Genomic DNA, 24,039 nt, shown 5'->3' with positions numbered 1-24,039 from the left:
TTCTGTGATTCCACCCGCTGTCTTTAATTCATAGGGATCTCCAAAGATTTCCTGTGGTGACACAGACATGTCAGGCTGCAGGTCAGGCATTCTGGCACGGACACTCAACAGTTCCTTGGCCATCTGTTTCTTTGCAAGTGCAGGTTTCCAGGTGTAAGTCTGGGGTGTTACTTGCAGTTTGCAGGCCTTAAAAAGCCACTGTGAGCTCTTCATCTCAAGAGTGTGGTCACATATGAAAGAATGATAGTGCACAAACCAATACTAGTAGGGAAATTATTAGCACATCTTGGTTGCTTTAATTATGGACTAAGAATTGGAAAAATGCTGCTCTACTGGGCAGAGCCCTCCAGTGGTGCCTGGATGAGCATGAGAGGACAACTCTCCTTTAAATACACTTAAGGTGGCTCTGGCAGTCTATCCATCCTGCTTGGTCTCTGACTGAGGCCAGCAGTCTTGTAAACCTGGCTAGTGCCACAAGATGACTAAAACTGACTGTGACCCTCCTGGCTGCACATAAGGTTAGCTGGCCCTGTCAGGAAGAGAGGCTCCTTGTTCCCTGGGCAGCACTGAGATCATGCTGCTCATGCCTTTCTGGCATGCAGCACTTCCCACCTGCATCCAATGATCCAGTGACACCACCCAGCCTGACACCAGTGCTAGACTGACATATGTGGGGATGTGGAAGCCACGGTACTTGGCCCCTCTTGGATGGACTTTTCCTTGCTGGTTTTTCAGGCGTGTGCGCTTTGCTAGATGAGCCATGGAAAATAGAGCCGTGTGTGAGAAACTGCCTCCCTTTGCCAAGGAAAGCTGTTCTTTGCTGTCTCTGTCCCCAGAGTGCTTAAGAAAGTAATCCAATAGCATGAAGTTGAAAAAACAGTGACTGAGGCACGCGGTTAACATTTTGTGTTCTGTTGTTTCCTCTCTGTGAGCCCAACTAATTTTTTAACTGCTTTTACACAGGTGCAGGGATTACGTCAGGAAAGTATTGTTTAATTGTTCCACCCATATTTGTTTTCAATTACAGGTATATTTATGTTGTTAGAAGTTTGTTTTGAAAACAAGTCTGATCCAGACTCTAACAAAGAAAAGCCATAAAATCTAAAGATGGCAGCTATTTTTGTGCTGGCAGTACATAGAAGTCTGGCTCAATTCCTCAGTAAACTCAACTGGTGCTCTCTTGCTGTTCTCCCTCCAGTGTTAATGGCCTCTAGCAGGAAAAACCCAACAGGCAGGCTACCTGGTCCTGAACTGTCCCCGTCGTCAGGATGGCGATTTTCTGAGAGGTGAATTCAGCACAGGAACATGCTAATAGACTGGATGCATGCTGGTTTATATAGGCCCTCCTTCTGGTCCTCCTTCCCTGATAGATGCAGAGGGAGGTGGACACCTCAGGTAAGCCGTCTTGTGCACTCCATGAACTCCATCTGAGAAAAGGGTCCCAATGCTCCAAGTGCTGTGCAAGCACACAAGAATCAGACCTTGACTTTGTGGCTGGACACAGCTACAGCCAATCTGATCTGGTGCTGGCAGCACTCCAGTGTCTGGAGACCTCCAAAGATCCTTCCAGCCAGCACTCACAGGATGCCAGCTCTGGCAGTGCATTACATAAGGGAAGGAAAGATTTCTATTTTATATTTTGGCTCCATAGGGAAGTGGATGCAAAGGGAAATAAATAGTCTTGATGCAGTTAGGCAGCACAGACATCTGCAGTACACTGGAGCTGAACCCAGTCCTCCATTGGTCCCAGGCCCATTCTTTAAATGGAAGCTGAGCAAGCACCTTGAAATCAAAATTTTTAAGGCAAGATGTTTGCCTTTCTTTCTGGCAGAAAATTTAATAAAGTATTTTTTTGATTCCTCCTGATTCAAAAGTAGTCAGGTTCCGTCTTTCCCCTCGTGTATGCATCCTGCTCTTGCTTCTCTGGCAGAGCAGCTTGAGCACCCAGCCAGGCATGAGGTGTGCCTTATGCCAACCAGGTCACCAGTCTGCAGTGGCTGTGGAGCAGGATCCGTGAAGCAGATGGGGTGCAGAATCACAGCCCACCCCACATCCATGAGGACGTCACATTCCCCGCCAGTCAGACATCTGACTTAATGTGCAACTGTCGGCTGCCTCACAAGCTGCAAGGCGTGTTTCCTATGCACCAGAGCTGTGCTATGGCACCAGGAAGCCATGTAAGCTTACAGTGACAGTGATGTCCTTTCCCTGCTCTCTGAATTACTCTACTGATCTACAGTGAAGTTTGGCTTTTCTCAGCTTTCAGACCATAAGGCTGGAAATTAGTCCTTCTGTCGAAGTGCATTTACTGTAGTCTCAAAATAAGATGCACCCCTCTGATGCCAGCCTCTTGAGAGATGTGCAGGGGAAACGGCCTGCATGGTTTCTGTTTCTCAGTTCTTGAGAATACTTTTTGTGGGTCCCTAAAGAAAAACCCCACCCCAAGACCGGTGTGTCTCTCAGGGAGAGACCTGTGAAGTGAGATGATGTGTGGTTCCAGAGAGTTGTTAAACCTGTGCAAAACCAAGCTTTGTTTGCCATTACTGGTGAGGCAGACCACATGCTGGGCCATGTGAGGACACACAGATAAAGCGACATCGTTATCCCTTCTTGTAGGTATCCATTAGGGAAGGATATGGACAAACTGGAGGGGGACCAGCAAACAGCTGCAAGGCAGGAAAGGGTGCAGAGCAGCACATGGTCTGCTGGCAGGAGCTGGGCTTGGGTTGCCTGGAGAAGGTGAGGCAGGAGGGAGGTTTAACATCAGCATGTAAGTGCTGGAAGGGTAATTCCAAATGGGTGAAGGCTCTTTGATAGCCTCAGCTGACCCAAGGAGGGGCAGCAGCCATCTAGCTCTGGGGCTATTAGCTAGCTGCAGTCACCAGCAGCTCTGGGACAAGCATCAGGGAGGTAGGGGCATCGGAGAGAGGGGGGTTTAGTTGTGGAGACATTCCCTGTCCTGGAGACAGGATTTTAGTTGTGGCCACAGAAAGCCGGGAGGGGGCTGGGTGAGCTTTGTCATCAGTGGGGCTTGGACTGAGACATTTCCCCCTCCCCCCAAGAGCTCTGGTGATGCTGGGGGCCTGCAAACTGCAGACCACACTGTGTCTTTATCCGACCCTCAGCAGCACAGCAGGGAAGATTTGTAATTTAGGCCAGGCTCTGAAAGATACCCAATGAAATGTATCTTGGACTAATTAGGCCTTAGGGCTCAGGAACTCAGTTCCAGTTTGCCTGGCCTCTGTTTTGACCCCTCTTTCCTTTGAAGTTCATAGAGGAGAGGGGAAAGGAAATGAGAGGAGAGGCCCTGTTTTTCCTGTAAAATGCCTCATTCCTTATAAAATTGTTTGGCAAAAATCTCTTTCAGCTGGACAAGCTGAATACTTTAATACATGCCTGCAGTCATTTTCCACCCTTGTCTCATTCCCCTGGCTGCTCTGTCGCTGTTCTGCATCAGTAAAATTGTAGATGGATAGACACAGATACTTCTCAAAGAGGTAGTAGAGAAGATCTCCAAAAGCATGTTAGAGGGCTCTGAGTTGCAGCATTGTGTTATTTCCTGGGCCACCTGGAAGTGCACAGCACTATGCAGTACAGTGGCGCCTGCTCCAGCTCAGCTCTGGGTTTTGAGACCTTTCTTCCAGGCCAGCCTGCTTGGACACACAGCTTCCAGCCTTTGCCATTCCATGAAGAAACCATACTGAAAATCCGCACTTCCATGTTAACATTGCATGAGGAGGAAAGCAGCCCAGGGATGGTGAGGGAGAGGCACACAGTGTCTCAGATCTGTCCTAGGCACTAGGGATGTTTCAGAGCAGGGGGAAGCCGAACACTCCAAAATAAGGCAGCTGTATTCCCTGTAATATCAAATTTCCAGGAGGTCTTGGTGGGAAGGCATCTCTGGAGGTCTGCAGTTCAGCTCCCCAGTCCAAAGCTAGATCAGGTTGTGTTCAGCCATGTTGACTTCTGCATACCTCCAAGGACAGAGACTTGACTTCCAAGTCGTACCACCGTCAGTGGAGGAATTTTTTCACGCCCAGTTGGAATGCCCCATCCTGAAGCATGTTATTTGTTACCCATGTCCTGTCCTTGTCTGCCTCTGGAAGAGTCTGTGTCTGTTTCTTCCATGACCACCATTCAGGAAGTGGATGACCCCTGTGAGAAATCCCCAGTAGTCTCTTCCCCAGGCTGGAGAAGCCCAGTTCCCTCAATGTTTCTTCATACACCCTGTGCTGCAGCCTCATCACCACTCCGGTGGTCACTGCTGAACCCTCTCCAGTTTGTCAGTGTTTTCCTTGTACTGGGTAGGCCCAAACTGCAGGATGCAGTAGTGAGATGAGTCTTCAGCAGCACTAAGTGGTGAGGAAGAATCACCTCTCCTGCGTGGAAATTGGCAAAGTTGCTTCTGGCCCCTTCCTTCAACCTGCTGAGATCTCATCTGGTGACAGGCCTTCTTCCCGAAACACAGCAACCAGTTGGTATTAGTTATGGGCTTTTTCTTATCTCTCCTTGGTATGGGTTGAAATCCCCTTTCCAACAGATGTGTGTGCAATGGGTTGGCAAGGGTCCTGAGAACTGCCCAGGGTTTCCTCCACTTTTGGCCAGGGATTCAGAAAGAGCAGTCGGAGCTACTGTTTCCCTGGAAGGTGGCCTTGCTGCAAAAGGTGACTGGCAGAGAGTGTATTTAGAGCTGGAGTCATCCTTACTTCTCCTTTTGAGGGTGAAAGGATGGCCCAAGAGTGGTCAGAGATTTCCTACACCTACATTTAGTGCCCACCTGCAGTCCTTAGGCTGGAGGTTTCATATCCTGTTTCATACCAAGCCTGCCCCGCAGCTACAGGAAAGAGGACTGGATCCAGCCGCAGCAGGGGCTGAGCTCTGGTTTGGGTAAACAGCTGGTGACAGGGAGTCTCCAGCTTGCCTCATGATCCTCACATGTGCCTATATGGGAGTTTGAAGCAGCATGTAAAGGGCCCATGCTCAGCCTGCCCACTGGCTTCACCTGATTTCATCTGCCCAGCTGATTCCTGCCTTGGACATCTTGGAGGCACTGGCACCTTGCCCAGGCTGTGAGGAGCAGCTAGCTGACCTGAGGCTGCTTCATGCAGGTTGGTTTTCTGCTGTTTGCAGTGAGGGCAAGGGGAGATCCAGCACAGCTTGCAGATGGCAGGCAGTTGCTGGGGTTCCCAGAGAGGACAGCTTCCAAGTAGTGTTTCCACATGCAATTAGCAGAAAATGTCTGCAGAAGCCACATATGCAGCTATGCAGGGGCACCAGATGCATTATAAAGCCACAAGCACTCCTGCACAGTCTTCACAGAGGCGGTTGCTGTGGTTCTAATCTGCATGGTTTTGAAGTCCTAAACCAGCTTCTGATGCGAGGACAGACAGGGATGGATTTGGGTGCACAGAGAGCAGAGGAGGCCTCGTGAAAGCAAAATGTGGCATGGTGTACTTCGGTTGTATCACCTTGGAGGGGGAGGCCACATTACAGCCTTATTTTAGAAGCTGGATTTTCCAAGCCATTTGAGTGATTTTAATGTGTGAGTCATGTCAAAACTGCTTCAAGGTTAGAAGTGAAATTAAAAATTAGGCTGAAAAGCTGTTATTCACAGGCAAAAATTGATTCAAGAAATTAATCTTTCATTTTTAAGGACCGTAGACAATGGAGAACTGTGAGAAGCCTAATTTCCGTGTAACTGTAGACTAATCACGAGTAACGACACTCCCTGGTGATATTTGCTAGGATTGAGTATATTTAACTTGCAGCCTGTGTTATACTTCCAAGCTGTAATCTTGGGCAGGGCCCTTGGATGCTTTTACAAATGAGGCAAGAGGCAGTAAAATGAGGAGCAGAAGTAAGGAAGGGACAGGAAATGGTGTTTGTGGCTTGGCAGGCGGCTGCCTTTCTTCAGGGTTAGCCCCAGTCCCAGTCCTTGCCTTGAGATCATTAGCACCAGCAAGACATTCAGTCTGCTCTCCAGGAGCAGTGGTCTTGCTGCTCTGTCACCAGTGCGAAATGCCTTTGCCCATGACGGGGCTTGGCTTTAGGGAAACTCTCTGATAGCACGGCGAGGCTGAATCTGCAGCCAGTTTGCAGATTTGGTGGGCTGGGGCTTGATAGCACACACTGGCCACCACACTGCCCTGTGCCCCATGACAAGAAAGCGTCCCGGTAGCTGGAATTTCTTGTTCTTTTGGGAACAAGAGCTGTCCCTCCAGGCCATTTGTCCCTGGTACTCCAAACAAAAGCCGTCTCGGTGACTCAAAATGTCCAAGCTGCTTGTCCCTCATTTGGCCGTGTCTCTACCTCTGGGTGTTTCTTGCAGGGTTAAGTGCAGGAGACCAGCTGCTGTCCGTTAGGATGGGCCGTGTCCAACTGGAAAAGGGTACTTTCTCCCAGATTAAGGGAGTGCACAACAACCACAGCTCCTCTCACCTGTTTGTGTAGAAGCCTGGCCCGGGGGGGGAACTCACCAGGCGTTTTTTCCAGGATGGGCTGACAGGAGGGACTGCCACCGGGTCAGACAGACCAGCAGCCTGTACTGCTGCTTGGCTGTGGAGGCAACATGGGAACTGGTGTCCTCCTGCTGCTTTGTGTGTAGCCTCAGAGTGGACAAGGTACAACTGGTTGACTAGAATAACCCTTCAACTCCAAGTGGTTTGGTTGGTTTTTAATCAACACCTGTAATACCATCATGCAGCAAGGTGGCTGGATGAGATCCCTGAGTATCCTGTCCCTGTCACTGGGAAGCACACACGTAGACCTCACAAAGGGCTGAAGTCAAAGTCTGAGAGTCTTGGAAATATCTGCTGGCACCCTCCTCTTACTGTTTTCACAGTCAGAACCTGAAGCCGAGTGGTGGAAGCCCAGCTCCTCCTGGAAAAGGGAGGAAAGCCAGCTATTTGACTGCAGAAAAAACAAAGCAGTTTGCCTGCAGAATGCCTTCTAAGCCACGGTGGGAACACACAGCTGCCAGGGGGGTCAGTTTGCACCCATCGCAGAACAAAGACAAACTTTGCAGGCATTTGCACCTAGGTAGGATTTTCTTTTATCTGTGCAATGTGAGAAGCTGTAGGCAATACCTAGCAATTTAATTTCAGTTGTGTACCATAGACCGTGTTTTACGCTTCACTGAGTAACTTACTAAAGCACATTCACCACTGCTTTTATGACCAATTTGTCTCACCTGACTGCTTTCAGACCCCCAGCAGTGCTGGTGGTGGTGGAGCCTCTGGGAGTCTCCAGTTCACACCCCTCCATTCATACTAGGGATGAGTAATGTGAAGCGGCTCAGCTCAGAGGCTACAGGGGCTGGAAATGTCCCGGGTGAACACCTGCGGCAGCCCCCGGTGCACCTCTGTGCGCACACAACTCCTCCTGCTGTCACCTGCACAGAATGGCCGGGGGCTGCAGCTGAGCCCAGGGTGACATGTAAGGTCGCATGGGTCGCAGCAGCACAAACACCAGCAGGGGATTCTGAAGGTCTTCTGCCCTGGCATACAGCAGGTCTCCCCTCAGAATGAGGTCAGGGTAGCTGTGGCTTTGTGCAGCCATGTCCATGAACCACTCCCCAGGGGTGGAGACCTTCTCCCTGCCTGGTGCACTGTACCTTTGCCTACCCAAGTTGTGGCAGCGTGGGTGGTGGATTTCTGTGCTTGCAACAGTGGCAATAAGCACACCCACAATGCCTGCCTATGCTGAGGGTGTCTGAGGAGGCACGCCTTGCAATGGGTGTTGGCTGTGAATCTGATGTTTGCACTACAAGGAAAGGAGACCTGATGGAGACCTTTGAGACTTCCCATCTTGGCTGTGCAAGCCCTTGAAGCTGTCCTTGCTATGAGCAGGGCTTTGGAGCTGGGCATCTCCAGAGGTTCCTTTCCAACCTAAATTTTCACAGGATTCTGCTGTAATGGCAAGTGTACTAAGGTTTTGTTCATTTTCCTCTAAACAAGAATTTATTGAGAACAAATTTGACATAGTAGGAGTACTGTTGGGGTGGGAAGGTTGCACAGAGCTTTTTTCATTAACTATTAGAAGAGCTTTACCAAAACGGCAGGTTGCCATCCAGTATCACTCCTTTGATCACCTGGGGCCTTTTGTGCTTGTTGGCTACATCACAGCACCACTCCAATACAGAGGCTATGGAGTTGGCAGAAGATCCAATAAAGGTCCCAGATGGTTACTGGCATCTACAGGTATGAACCTCAAGAAAACTTTGGCTCCTGTTTTGTACTTTTTTTGTTTGTTGAATATTTTTGTATTTATTGCTTTTAGTGGAAGTATTTCTTTGCCAGGGACCATAAAAAAACAGAAGTGCAACAGCACACGTGTGCAGACAAAAGATTAAGTTCTAGAAGACAGGAATGTTCTATGTCTCTCTCTCACCACACATACATATATACGCAGATATATCCTTACATATCCTTTTTCTGTTTTTTACAGTGCTGGAAATAATCATTATGAGGGAGAGGCTGACATGGTGAAAGGCAGAGCCTCGGTCCAGAGGCTCTAAATAGGAGGACTGGACCACCAGGACTTTTACAGAACTCAGCAAGCAGAAGTGTCAGAGGTGAGGGAGGAATAACCCTGAGCATTGGTCCAGGCTGAGAAATGACTGGTGCATAGGACTTAGAGGTAACTGTGAAAAGAGCTTGAACATGGGCCAAAAGTAGTTCTCGTGTATAATGCAAACTGCTTACTAAGCTGTGCAAGGAGGACCACAGCCAGCCCAGTGGAGGGGTGCTGGAGACTCTTGTATAGCTGCAACTCCAAAAAGCTTTTCAAGATGATACATTACAGTAAGGAGAAATGGATAACGATGCTGGCGAAGTTCAAGAGAGATTCTTTAACAGCCCTCTGCAAAACTGCTGAGGTTACAGGTAGTCAGACCGGTGGAAACCCAAATGTTTAAAGCAGGGAGACTGAAGGCAGGCATGCTAGCAGAAAACAGCAGGCAAGATGTCTTGCTGTATGTTAGGCACTGGAATGAACAACACACAGCCTGCTGGCATGGCCTAAATAACTCATTGCCTGGATGGGGCAGCTGTGAGAGCTGTGCCAGGGTGCAGGGTACCAACAGCACTGTCCTTTCTGCTTCCTCCCAGGGCCATCACCTCCAGTATGCTGGTGAGGTAAAGTTTAGGTTGAGTCTTAGAACACAGCCTGTTCTTTTCTAAGTCAAAATGGCACTTTTTTGGCACTGTCTACTGTCCCTCAGCTTGTTCTTATGTTTTGCTGCTGCTAGGTGGCATTTTCTCTGAAGGCCTGGGGTCCTTGGCCACAACATGTTTCCAGTGTTGCTCTTTCCAATACCACAGTGGTTCCTGCTGGATGGGTTTCTTACTATCGTACCATCTCATGTTGCATGAAGCAGGGCTTGCTGAAATGGCTGGAACAGTCTCTGCCCTGAGCTGTTTGTGCAGCAGCAGCCACAGCTTCAAAACACTAGCAGAAGTTGCTTATTTCCCCTAAAGGGGGATCTTTATAGCTCTGCCCTTATTTTCTATTGTAGTCCCAGAACTACTGTAACTCTGACAGCAGGGGTTAGAAATTTGATTTGTTAAGACATTGCAATGGCATTATGTCTTGGGCTTTTTCAGAGTTTCCTGGATGTTACTGAAACAGGATAATCACTTACTCATGTGCAACCAACGACCACATGGAAGCTGCTCACAAAAGAAGCAGAAGTTTTTTTGCTAACAAAGGAACTCCTCAATGCTTTATTTTTCCAACAAAAATCCCCCAAACATAGTAATTAAATTTATCCTTTTGTCCCGGTTTTTGTGTTTATTCTCACTTACAAGTCAGCCCAGTGAGGGGATGGAAGATACAGTTCTTCGGTATTATAATAAGAGCCTTGTTCTGAATTTTTTTCTGTGGGTAATTATTCTTAGCCCAAAAATGCCAGAATGGTGAAGATTTTTCTTCTCTGGACCCTTTTGTCTAGCGTATTCACATTAACATAGATGGAATACTTCGGAGAAGCGATGAGATTTCAGTTTAATCAGGTCCAGGCACTAATTTTGGACAAAAACCTAATACAGCAGAGCATCAGCAACATGTGTCTCCTCTCTGCACACAGATACAAGAGGACTCAAGAGCAAACTAGGCATTTTATGACAGAAAGATTTGCTTATAGAAGAACCATCTCCCCTTTTCTCTTCTTCAGTCTTCCTCTTGTTCTCCCAAATGCAAATCAGTAACTTTTATTAATGCCAGGTCTGAGAAACATTTCTATGTTTGAATGTGAAGACAGATGGGTGCTTGGTTTGGGGGATATTAGTCAACCAGGAATGCATAATCAGCATGGGTAATTAATTACCCTCAAGATGTCCAACGGGTTGGGCATCCTTGGGTCAGGATTCCTAGGACTGAGACCTAAGAAGGAGTAGACCCGGGAGGAGTCAGCTTCCCAAGGGGAATGAAGCTGTGGTGAGCTGGGGTAGAGCGGTTTGCCCATGGGCATGGCTAGAACTGAGGAGATGTGGCAGGAAGAAATGCTGGTGCAGAGAGACATTACATGGTAGCTAAGCAGGTCTCAGGGACGGGTGGAGGAGCTGGGTTGGATCTCTGTCCCCAGGTGGGTCTGATGCATGAGCTGGACGTGTGGTGGGTACAGGGGTGCAGAGTGCTGCCCGGGGATGGCTCAGCTTGGGGTCACACCAACGGGAGACGCCCCAAAGTGAAGGGCCAGACCCTCCTGGGGCCAGACCACTCTCCTCCTACCGTCATTCTGGAAACGGAGCAGAAAAACGGGCGTGGGGCTTCACCCAGAGTCGCCTCTGCCTATCTCTTGTGTTTTCAGGCAGGACGCAGCACCGCCAGAAGGCATCGGGAAGCAGCGAGAGTGAGGGCAGGGGCGGCATGCGTTCAGTCTTCCCTAAAGGCTGCACCTGAGGTTAATTGTATTGGGAAGTGCCCAGGTTACTTTTTCACAGCCTCAATTCCTGAAGTGATGTTTATGTGGCCTTTTCTTTCTCCCTGCACCCTCACATTTTCAGATGATTCACGGGCCCCTTGCCAGAGGCAGCCAAATCAATCAGGTGTTAATGATCCACCTGCAGGCTGGACTTTTGCAGCCGCTGTGAACTAATTATCTTTCTGGGTCACATACCCAAACGGTGAAACGTTATGTCATCTGACAACAGCTGTTGTCCCTCTTTTGTCTCTCTGGAGAAGGCAGATATATCTAAATAGGCTAAATCATGAGACCCCCCCCCTCTCCAGGTAGGTTTGCTGTGGCTGGTACCTTCAGCAGCCACCAGACGACAGTCACTCGGAGGACTGTTAGCCCTGCATCTTTGCAGTGTTAAAGCAGCACGAGCGACTTAACGGTGGGGCATCACAGCATCATAGAACGGTTTAGGTTGGAAGCGAACTTAACAATCAGTCCAGCCGCCCCTCCGCCCATCCCAGCCCCGCCTAGGCAGGAACATCTTCCCCTAGACCCGGCTGCTCAGAGCTCCATCCAATCTGACCCTGAACACTTCCAGAACTGGGGCATCCACAGCCTCTCTGGGCAACGTGTTCTAGTACCTCACCACCCTCACAGTAAATAAATTCTTCCTAATACCTAATCTGAACCTGCCCTCTTTCAGTTTAAAGCCATTTCCCCTTCACCTATCACTGTGTGCTCTTGTAAAAGAGTCCCTCTCCAGCTCTCTCATAGCCCCTTTAGATACTGGAAGGCTGCTACAAGGTCACCTCAGAACCTTTTCCTCTTCAGGCAGAGCACTCCAGCTCACTTGGACTCTTCATAGCAGAGGCGTCCCTCTGATCATCTTGGTGGCTTGCTCTGGAGTCAGTTCAACAGGTCCGTGTCCTTTTTATGTTGGGGTTCCTTGGGCATACAGGGACAGCAGTGAGACGTAAGGCCACAAAACACTGTCTGCCCACTAGGAAGGAGTCTTGGGGCAGGGAGGCATCTATGACTCAGACTGAGTGGGGAAGTAGCAAAGAAACTCAGTACTGGAGCCTGTGGTGGGGCTGGATCTGAAACAGAAAAAGCCCTTCTTGAAGCTGAGACCAGCCTCGTTTGCCCTCTTACTGTGCCTGCCAACAGAGGGCTGGTGGGAGAGACAGTGGCAAGGATAGGGCTTTCTCACTTTCCCACAGGCAGCAGTGCCAGGGTGAGTCTCTCTGCAGTTTCAGCTGCTGCTAGTGGGTTGGAGTTGTGCCTTCCAGTCAGGGGTTTGGCCCACAGCTGACTTTTACCCTGGGTTTTAAGGGTTTGCAAAGGGAGTATGATGACATTTCAGGCATGATGACTATGGTTTCCATAGCAGCCTGCAGGCCTGAGTCAGCACCTGCCTGCTGCCGTGGCTGGGAGATTTGTTCCAGGCATGGCACACGAAAACACAACACTGGGGTAGGAAAGGGTAGTGTCTATAAGGTCTGAGCTACCCTGAGGGCAGGAAATATATCAAAGAGAGGATCACATCAGTTTTTCTCACAGTTAAATGTGGGGATCCCTTTTGAAGAATGGGGGTTGCCCATGCCCACCTGAAGGATGAGTGCCCTCCTTAGCATGAAGCTCCTTTCAGCTTCTTCCAAGCATATCTGCTTGTGCTCTTGCCATGTTCTGGCTGGGGCTGTGCAAGTGTGCAAAATGCTGTGTCCAGATACACACTGGCTCAAACTTCCTGGCTGGCAGGAGAGCTGAAGCATGGTTCTCCCTTAGGCACAGAGATAACTGTGTTTGTCTTTGCAGCTGCAATTTGAGAGCAAACACAGTGAGAAGAAGAGATTCGGTATCTCTGCTAGGATGGGCAAAACCAATCCAATTAGAGAGGTAACTTCCCCTCCCTGGTCTGAGAAAAGACATAACTAGTCATTTGAGCACTATCAACCTTTCTGGCATTCAAAATAAAGTTCAGTCTTACCTGTGCAGCAGAATATGTTTTCTTCTGATGGGGCATTCTTCCGATGAATGGGGGAACAGATTCAAATTACCAGCTCACTCTGTCCCCCTGTACAGCACAACCAGTGTCAAATGGTACTATAAGGATGTGGGGAAGCCCCCAGTGTTCTATGTGCTCTATTATGAGACCAGTAAGCGCTTCGTAAATACTGGTGTGCTGGGAGCAAGCTGTGCTTGAAACATGAAACTCCTCTGAGAAAGGTCATTTGCTTCTCCTGGATGCATCACAGTATTGCTAGCAGGAACCAGCTCAAATTAAGCACAATGTGGAAAAACCTGTCCCATGTCCATCCCTCAGGGCTCATGTCCATCCCCAACCCCCTGCCTTGTCTGTGTGTACACACTGACGCACAGGACTGACACTCCTGTAATGGGGTTTTCACCTCCAAAACTACACAGATTTGCCTGGAGCCAGGGTACCTCCCTAGCCCAGCAGCCTTATTCTTTGTCCTGTGTTCCAGTGCAAGATGTCTCCGCTGCCTTCTTATGCACAAGGACCTTGCAGAACCACCTGTGTGAACAGAGACATACAGGATCCTCAGGATGATGTTTTACCAGGTACAGTAGGCCCAGAGTAAGATATACAGAGATGTTCCATACGCAGTGTGGACCCACAGCACAACGCAGTGTTTGGGCAGGTTGAGAGAGAGTGTAGGCATGGCCAAAGGTTTTCAGCTTCTGATCCAATTCCATGCTGTCTGGCTTTCTGGGTGCTCTGCAGGCTGTTTCCCATCTCTTTTTGTTCACCCATTTGGGCCAGTTTGCAGTTCAAAGAACTTGCTCTCTTACTTTAGGGATCTTCCATGTGGATGAAGTGCCCGTTTCTGGCTGAAGCAGAAGTCCACAGCCTGCTGGTAACAGTACAGCTTTGTATCAGGTGGATTTTGGGGGTCCTGACAGCAGTGCCCCCAGGCAGTCTGGCCTGTAGACATCTGCATGGTCTTTGCTGGCATGAGGTGTGCATTCATTGCATGTGCATAGTGATGGACCTGGGTGTCCCTCCTTCAGCCTGTCCAGGTTCTCAGAGGTGGGGATGAGTTCTGTATGTGCTGCAGCATGGCTCTGTCCTGTGCCTCAGCACATTCTGTGTTCTCTGCTCCCCAGAAACATGTCAGACAAGCCCCTGATCTGTGAAACTGCTTTCTAGTCATGCAAGCTATTGCTGGCATCAGGCTAAGGTTAAGAGCACATCTGCCCAGTTCAGTGCCAAAACCCCTCTTCCCTATTGAGTCCTATTTGGGTCAGGATGTTCCCTGTGTACTTGGCTTGAAACTGTCTCTTGAGGGGACCAGGACACCAAGCAGCTGAAAAGCATACAACTATGCCACAGCCCCTTTCCCTCCCTTGATATTTGACTTCCGAGAATGCAGTTTTCAGCCCAAAGACTAGTCTTCCTGCCAGCATATTCAAACACAGGCCAGGAGCCCCCCTTATCCCTCTCTGTTTTCCAAAACACCCATGCTCACAGACTCACCTGTGATTGCATGTCTCCTCTCAACCAGTACAGATATGAATATTTTAGTGGGCAAAACATGAAATACCATATGGTGGCCACCAGAGAGAGCAAAACATGCCAAAGGGCTTGGCAGCAGTACTGCCAGATCCCTTCTGCTGAGCTGCAGTACTTAGGAGGTAGTTTCTCCTTTGGTTTGCACAGTCCTGAAGCCAAGGCAGAGGCTTGGAGTTGGAGCAGCAGGGTTGGAAGGAGTGAGCTGCTTTGCTGTGCCACCACTGCTGCGCAGCAAGGTGCTGAATCATAGAGGGGCTCTAAGTTATGAGACAACAAAAACAAAACCGACATCCTCAGCAGCTGCCAGACTGCGGTATTGCTTCCCCCAGACACCCCTGTGGGTCCACATGCACAGGGCAGCCTGTCACACAGATCCAGGGCAAGTGCGACTTCTGACACCAGGCTGCTCCTGCATCCTCCAAGATTTCCAGCCAGAAACTGCTGGGGAGAGGAATTTCCAAAACAAGTATCGCTATTCAAGGAATGCAGCAGGGGGAGGAAATAATCACAACAGAGATAAGGAGAGTTGGTTGATTTGACAACTGTGCAAGTTCCTGTGGCTCCTGGCTTGTTTAGGATGAGACTTCAGCCCATCTCCCTCTGCCCCAGGTGACACAGTGCTGCCTTAACCTCAGCTCTGCTGGTGGGGCTGGGGAGGCAGCTCTGAGGCAGATGCAAGGGAAGATGAAATACAGCTTAGAGGGGTCAGGGCGGTAGAGGGGCATCTGTTCCCATTCCCCTCTGCAAATGAGCTAGCCGAGCTCCTCTCCTTTGGAGCCATCCACTGGGTTTCCTCTGGCTTTTTGGTCACAAGGCTCTTTCTTTCACTAAGAGCACGTGCAGGTTTCAGGCATTTCTGTGGAAAGCCAAGTAGTTGTACTGCACTCTTGCAGGGATTTTGGGGGCTTATCTGCTTTTCTCCCAGTCCTGGGCTATGTTGCTCTCAGCTGCCAAGATTCTCTGTCTCACCACCAATCCCCTCAGGGACCAGATCTGCTTAACATCTATCTAGCCACGTGGCACTCCTCTGGCAGACTACTGAAGGCTTTGTATAAGTGTTCTGCTATAAAACATCTGGGCTCCAGGGTCTTGTCCCCTCCTCCCAGGGACAGAGAAAAAGCTGCATTGCTCTTGGCTTGGAGTTCAGGAAGAATTTGTTTCCTAAAACCAAATGTTTGCATCCACTTTTGCTGACCCCACACTGGGGCCTTTGCACCTGACACTTGCAGAGGAGCTGTTCTCTCACTGACAGGTGGCAAGGGATTTGTCAGAGCCAAGGCTGATATCCCAGGACTGTGCATAACTGTAGCTTGGAAAATAAATTATGTTAAAAAAAAGGTTAACTGGCTGGACAACCTGCAGACGGGAAGATGGACAGACAGCGCTCAGGCAGGCGGATGCAAGGCATTCACCTGGCTGTCCCCAACACACTCAAGTGATGGGGCTCATACTCTGCACACAGAAACTAAGGAAATGCCTTGAGTATTGAGACAACATTAGGAAATAATAATTTCAGCCCTTTGAAGTGAAATTACCCACCCAAAGGAATGGCTTCAGATCTGCAGTTCCATCTTGGCTCATAGGTATGCTCAGCTTTGCTTGTCCACCCTGTGCCATTCAAGCATATTGCTCACACTGGTCATTTTAACTCACTGCTTTTCCAAACTTGCTCAGCACTTTCATCTCTGACAAAACATTGGTAAGGATCTAAAATACAAAATGCAGTTGGCCAGAGGTCATTCTTCCTGACTCCTTCTAGTGTCCAGCTCTGTAGCCTGAGCCCTGGTTTATAGTCTTACTGCAACATAAGAGACGCAGAAGTTTCCTGCAGAGTTGTCAATGCCTCCTCCCCAGAGACATACCCCGTGTGAGGGAGGAGCACAGCAGAGACTTTATTGACCTAAGGCTAGAGGGGACTGTTAACAGCCTTCTCCCTTTTGCTGCGCTGCACCTCTGAACAGGGGTTGGAGACACTCTTTCTGTCTTGCATGTGCAGCACAAGGTGAACTTTTGTGGCACTCCTTGCTCATTTCTGCAGTTATTTGAATATGCATGTGTCCTTGTTCCTCTGGAAATACAGACAGCAACCAACTGCTTTTCCTACCGGGACTGTGCACAGAAGCAAAAGTTTCTAATGCTGTTACCCACTCTTACAGCTGGAGGTTGCATTATCCTTATTAACTGCAGCACAAAGAGCTCATGGTGTTACCCACAGATACACTTCAATCTCTTGGCAACACTGCTTTCCAAGGCAGATCTCACATCTGACATTATTTGTCTCCAGGTTACGTTTCTGTAATTTATTAAAGTTTATTTCACAAACTGTAATGATTTGGTTCAATCCAGAGCCTCCCAGAACACAGAGACATTATTTGCCATGCCACCATGTTTCTACCATCTGCAAACTTCTTAAAGGTTTTGTAACAGCTACTTTTTGAAAGGTCACCAGACCATTTTTAAACTCCTGTTTCTTTTGTATAAGACAGGGGTCTTACCAAAGCATCATGTGATATTAAGTGAAAAAAATGCTTTGAGGAAATCCGATTATATAACAGAAACACCGTTCCCTTTATAGGATTGAAGCAGTAATCCTGTGCTGCTTGCTTTTTATTCTTTGTGTTGGTTGTTTTGTTTTGTTGGGGGGGGTTGTGTATTTGTTTTAAGGAAGAAAAATAGAAGAAAACAAGTTTATTTGACAGTACTGTGCCTCATGGGTGAGTGTGGTAACAATCTTCAGCCTCTTTGTTGATCCTGAGTGTCAAACTGACATTTGTATAAGGGGCCAACTGTTCCCTTGCCCTTACTTCTTTTATCTTCATGGAAATCCTGTGCTGGTTTTCTTTATTCTTCAAGGAAAACATTGACCAGTGTGAATGGAGAGTATGTGGGTGCAGGAGCACCTGCAGGAACAAGTGGCAGGAGCAGCCATAGGGCGGGCAGTCTTGGATGGCATCTGCATTAGCTGTCTACGAGTTCCAGCTGCTTTCCAGACCACTCCAAAACAGGGATGCTCTCAAATATGTGACAGCCTAAAGGAGGACATACTGAAGCCATTAAAAATAGTGTTTGGAAGACGAGACATGAAGCATCCTGATAAGGAGACAAAAAGCAGCAAGTATTTCTTAATGGTTCCCAGAAGAGGAGCAGAGATGAAGAAAACGGAGACACAAGAGACCACAATCACCATCAGCTCCTAACAGATACCAAAAGTCAAGACTCAAAAGCAGCACACATTTCCTGAGGTAACAACACAGGAGCCATCATAAGACCTCAGTAGTGAGTGTCCCTTTTATTCTGCATCACCATTCAGTGTCCTTGGACAGGCTGCTTGCATTTTGGTGCTTGCATCCTGGACAGACCGCTCAGATCCTCTTGTCTTGAATATCCTTGTGAAAAAGGGGAAACTGGCTTAGTTTCAAAATAAGTATGCCCTCTTCCCATAGAGTCCCACAGTGAGCTTTGCAAGATGAGCTTTTGTTCTGAGATTTCTGATTTGCTTTTTTGCCATCTGCTGCTGTCACCTGGGGCTCCACGAGGAAGGACATTGCTGCTGCTGGTAACAGTCCCAGCCTTTACACTAAAACAGTGTATGCTCAGCATACCAAGACCCTGTTGTGGCCTGTAATACATGTTGCCAGCTCCTTATGAGTGCCTGGTGTGTGAACTGGCCTCTGGTGCCAGGTGTCTCTTGTTATTAATGTGTGATGTAAGCACGATAGCAGCAGGGGCCTTGAGAGTTTTGGAACAGGCCAGAAGCAGAGGCTCCAGGACTATAAATAATTCACTGGCAGCAGGTTAGGTGTGCAGCCTCAAAAGCTGGGCAAGAGCCTGTGTTTAGTGTTCCAAAGAAAAGCAGCGGCAGCTGAGCAATGAGAAACGCATCTGAGCAACAGGGTCAGGCACCTGCTGTGATGTGGGAAAGCAACACCTGCCAGTGCTGTGCAGAAAAGGGGGTGGAGGACAAGGGCGAAGAGCTGTGTAGAAACTCAGACACCTTGAAGAAGTGCCAGGATGCTGAATGTGGTGTGATTCTGGGGGGTTCTGTGCCACAGCTGTGGGCACTTCTGCTCCACACAGCTCTGCTCTTCTGGGGACCACATGCAGCTGAGGTTGGAAGGGAAGTTTGGAGGTCATCTGGTCCAAGCCCTCTGCTCAAGCAAGGCCACACAGAGCCAGTCACCCAGGACGTGTCCAGCTGGCATTTGAACATCTCTAAGGATGGATATTCTCATCATCTCCCTGGTTGCAAAATGCTTTTGAGCTGGTAGTAGCGGGTGCATGGTGCCATGAGCGTGTCTGAGCATAGCTTTTTGAGCCCATCTAATGCTCCAGTTCTCAATGAAGCTTTAATGTGTATGTGTCAATGTGTCTAATCATGATTTTGGGCAGTATTATAATTAGCGCACGTGGGACAGAGCACTTCCTAGCAAAATGCTTCAAAGGTGGGGCAGTGGCAGTGGTTTAGACATGCTTATTTAAAAAGCAGCAATTTTGCAGAGACCAGACTCTCAGGCAGAGACCCACATCAGCCAGTCACAGCCCTGCTGCTTGCAGTAGCCAACACTGACTGTGATAGTCGGCAGCCCTTTACATGTTAAAGGCCCTCACCACCTCTGCAATCAGATGGCATCTTGTCCACCAGAAACTCTCACTGCAGTGAGATCACAACTTCAAGGACAGCTAAGTAGATCTCTCTGAGAAATCCCACTTTCCACTCCTGTTCTCTATGTTGTCTGGGCAATCCTTGTTACATCAACAAGGTGTGCTGAGGCCTTGTTTCTACAGGATTCTTGCTGAGAAGTACCACGATGTTCATGTAAGTTAGAGGTCACCAAAACACAGTCAATTGCTGCCTCTGTAATTGTGTTTTCTAAGGGTATGATGGTGGTTTAGAATGATAATGGCAGGGAAGGATCTCTTGAGGGCTCTTGCTCGATCCCTTTACTCAAAGCTAGTGTAAATCTGAATTCACACTCTATCATCACTCAGGGATTTGCCCAGTTGAAGTGGAAGCTGTAGTCTTCCTCCTCCTATTGCTTCAGAGACATCCAACTCGTCCCCTTAGCTTTGTGCTCCCTTGTAAAACTCCTGCTTAGACCTAAGTTTGGAAAACCACCCAGGCCTGGTAAATATGTGAGGCAAATTTCTAGCAGCTGGGTGAGAAAGCAAGTTTTAGAAACACAGGCAGAAAATCAGTGTTTTCCACCCGCAATGAGCAAAACTTGGTTATTCTGCAGAGCATCAGATATCATCTACCTGAACTTGTTACAAAGAGTTTGACACTGTTTTACATGATGCCTCTAAAACCTGGAGACACATGGATGTCCCAGTCCTGGAAGTGTTCACAGTCAGGCTGGATGGGGCTTTGAGCAATCTGGTCTAGGGGAAGGTGTCCCTGCCCATGGCAGGGAAGTTGGAAGGTCTTTAAAGGTCCCTTTCAACCCCACCCATTCTATGCTTCTGTGACATTCTGAGGCTGCGTCTGTGGACTTGTTTCACCACCACTTGACACCCCACTCACCTGTGCCATTGATCTCCTTACACAGCCTTTGCTCTTCCTTAGGTCAAGCACATCCCCAGGCACTGATGATCAGTGAGTGAATGCATTAAATTCATAAAGACCCCAGCGCCAGGGCTGACCATAGCACTGCCTCCTCTGTAAGAACACATCAGCCCTGGTTGTACTACAGTCAGAAAGACAAAGAAATTTGGACCATGAGCAGAAGAATAATCTCTTTTCCCTTCAATGCAGATTTTCTCCAGTCCTGGTCTTGTCTCCAGCACATCTCACTCTTCCTTGGGCCTATGTATCTTTGACAGTATTTCTGGAAGTGGGGAGAACAATTACACTGCAGAGACATCTTCTCCCACAATGCTGGAATACATGCTGCTCTGGAGTGTTGTGATCTCAGATCCCAGAGCCCCTTCATCAGTGCTGCTCTTCCCTGTGAAGACTTGTCAGCACATTACCCTTAAAGGGGTCACTAGATCCCATGGGAAAGAGAAATGGTGGCTATACCTTCTTGGTATTTTGTTGTTTTTTTTCTTTTTGTTGTTGTTGTTATTGTTGTTGTTGTTTTTGGTGTTGTTTTTTTTTAATTTTGTTTCTTTCCAGATTTTGGTTTGGTAAAAGAAAACAGGCATTTGCTGGGTCGGGTGCTGCTGGAGGGATGACTTTTCAGCCTCTTCTTCACATACAAATCTACCAATGTTTTGCATTTTTTGACTAAGTTGTTAGGTTGGATGGGGCTTAGAAATTTGGAAGATTAAAAAAAAAACAAATGGTCAGTGAGCTCTTAATGTGATGTCTTATGTGCCAACAGTCAGCAGCACCTCCACATGCTCCTAGACATGGGCTTAGCATCTGTCTGCCAGCTCTGGATGAGTTGGACACAACCTTGGAAAGCTTCACAGCTCCTCCCTTTCTCTCTTGCAGCATAGCAGATGGTCACAGTGTAAACACCATGCCAAGTCCTGGTTATTAAAATGCAGTGTAAAGAAGGTTTGGAAAGCACAGGCAACCGTGTGACTCCCCGCTCTTTCCCTGGAAGTACCCTGCAGGCTTCTCCAGGCTTGTTGGCATTGTCCATGACCCTGGTGCAGCAGTGTCCCTTCACACAGGGACTGCAGTCCTGCTGCTCCACTGGCTCTGGCTTGGAGCTCCTGAGGGCCTGGTTTATTGCTGTGTCAGTCACACAGCCTAGGAATCACTGATCAACCATTGAAACTTCCCAAGGTGTCAAGACCCCCAGGACATCGGTATGCTGTCCCAGGGCTACAGCACCCTCCTTGGGAAGGGGTTTTTCACAGTGTTCATCCTGAATATCCCAAGCCTTCCCCTCTGCAGGAAGATTGGGAATTTAACTAGAAATCCTGCTTGACTAAAAAGGGCACTTCTTGTAGCAAAACAAAACAAAAGAAAACAAACCCACCAAACCCCCCAAAAAACACCACCAACAACAAAAAAGCAGCATGTAAGAATGGGAAATAAAATAGAAAACAAAAGAACGTAGTAAACATTGCTTGCTTGGGTAGTTAGAGGTGGTATTGAGCATGCCCAAGTTCCACCTACAACTCAGACTAGAAAGCATCATCAAAGGTAGTACAACAGGACCCTACAGGCTTTCTAGAAATTGGGGAAAATGCACATCCACTGACAGATGGAGAAAACACTGTGGTACTGGACAATATGGAAAAAAATACAATGATCAATGGATTTTTGTAGCATCTTCAGAGGCAAAGCCTGCTCCCAGATCTCTGCATTCACCAGCTTGGTTTTGGAAGTAGGTGGGAAGACCAAATGTGGGGTTTAAGGACTGCTTAGAGAATGACTAACCCAGACGAGTTCATGTCAATGAAGCTGCTATCAGCCATGGTGGAATATCATGGCAACTGGGAAAAGGCTGAATGAAAAACCTAATAATGATGCCCACCTTTAGGGAAGGCAAGGAGAAAGATACGTGAAACAGCAGTAGTACCTCTGTCCTTGTATAGTAATTACAAAAATTATTATAAGCGATACCTCCATCCTTGGAAAAATCAAGGAGCAAGAATTCTTGGAAATAATTTTCATGCATGTGAAAGGCAGGAAAGTAGTCAAGAAGAAGTCCACCGGTCCAGCCTTTGGACTTAACCCAAATCCCTTATTTCCCACACTTAGCTTATCACTGCAAGATCTAGTGCAGACTTGGGAAGTCAATCACCTCTGACTCTACAGAGATCTTTGTGCACTCATCTGCATTGCTGGTAGTTATATTTAGAGCAGTGGATGGAAAAGGAAAATGGGCTTCAGGAGTGGGGTTGCTGCCTTGGGTAGACAGAAAACAGAGGTCTCATGTGAGTGCATTGTCCCTGAGTATATAGACATGCACGTGGGATGTAGTCAAATAAGAACACATCCAGCATCAACACTGCTGTGCTAAGACAGAAAGCAAGAACAAAGGACAAGCACACCCACTTCAGACTCCTTCCAAGAGGGTGAAAAGGTTTAGCAAATTCCAGCTTAGAACTTTTCTTCTTTCTAACAACAGGTTCTTTTTTGTTGTGGGTTTTTGGCTCTTTTTTTCCCCTGTGGGCTGCAGAACAGAAGGTGTAGCAGGGTAAACATGTGGGATAAATGTAAGAAACCTCTGCTCCCCCATCCTGGCTCTTGGCAGGCAGGTGGAGTACAAGGAGGAAAAAGCTCTGCTAGAGCAAATACGGTCTCACAGCAAGAGTCACGGGATCCTTTACCAACGACATGCTGATCTGCTCCACGGAAGCCTTGGTAACTAGTGGAGAGAATGGTGAAATCCTGCTGACACTTCTCAGCTCATGGTTTCAGCAAGGGACAAAATTTCCACACACAGTTTCTCCCAGCCACTGAGCACTCCTCACCCACTCAGGCAGTAGAGAGGAGGATTAGCTCAATACTCTGAGGGCATTAGTATTCTGCTCACAGAATACTCCTCCCTTTTGCAGGAGGAAGTGAAAGGTTGCTCTCAGACTGTTTTTCTGCCTGTAGATTGTTGTAACTGGACTCTGCCTAGCAGGCTGCTGCTGCCTGACAGCTCAGTGAGGGTTTCCTAGGGCCATGTGATCGGTCTCATCCCAGAGTCCATTTCGGACAGCCCCGCGATCTGGCTCTGGCAGCCAGCAGCGTTACAACGCAGTGGTGGTAAAGAAGGTAGAGAAGGGTCTCTCATGAGGGTCTGAGATGACTTTAATCACATCTTGTCCCCGTGATGTTCAGAGGTAGAGAGCGTGGTCTGGGTGTTGGGTGGTTTTGTCAGCAACCCAAGGGCAGTCCCTGGGCGGGGTTGGGGTACAGGAGCAAATAGCGAGAAACCGAGGGAGTGGCCAGGGCTAGGGAGGGAACAGGGGAACATGTGAAATAGGAAAAGCACTGGATTAACAGATCCCCACAGTAGATGTCAAACTTGGAAGCGTGAGAAGGTAACACCCATGATTCCTGTGCAACATTTCAGGGCTCCAGAGTCAACAGAAGATGCTACAGGGACCACCCAAGCCTGCTGCAGCACCTCACTTTGCTGGCAACTTCTGTGTGTTTATGGTCCTGCATTGTTCCCAAAGTCCTTGGAAGCAGTTGTGAAGGGACAAAGCAGGCAGAGGCGGCTGCCCTCTTCCAGAGCTCTCCGTCAATACAGTCCTCAAAGCATGCCCACAAGCAACTGCAGGGGCTTGGGGATGTCCTGCCCCCTGTGCCAGCCTGGGCCCAGAGGCTGGTAGTTGGTCTCAGCTGGAAACAAGCCCACCTTTCCCTGGAGAGCACTGGGAGCTCATGGCTAGCCTTAGCCACAGTCTGGCCAGAAAAATCTCTTCCACAGAAACTGTTTTTGTGAGAAATTGCCAAGGAACACAGGCAAATATTTACATCAGTTTCCCAGGAATTACTTCTCCATTTCCACACTGTAGCCAAACCCACAAGCACTCAGGGAGCAAGCAGTGGCCTGTTCCCCCAAGCAGTCACAGTCTGAGTGAGAGTTTCATCCCCTGCCTGGTTTCAGGGTGGATTGCATGCTGTCCCCCTACCCACAGGTAAAGGAACCACCCTACCCTACAGTTTTCTGGTGTCATCTGGGGACTCTGAGGTCTCTCTCTGTAATGT

Source organism: Aphelocoma coerulescens (assembly GCF_041296385.1).
Source record: "Aphelocoma coerulescens isolate FSJ_1873_10779 chromosome Z unlocalized genomic scaffold, UR_Acoe_1.0 ChrZ, whole genome shotgun sequence".
Taxonomy (NCBI): Eukaryota; Metazoa; Chordata; class Aves; order Passeriformes; family Corvidae; genus Aphelocoma; species Aphelocoma coerulescens.
This window is presented reverse-complemented; position numbering follows the sequence as displayed.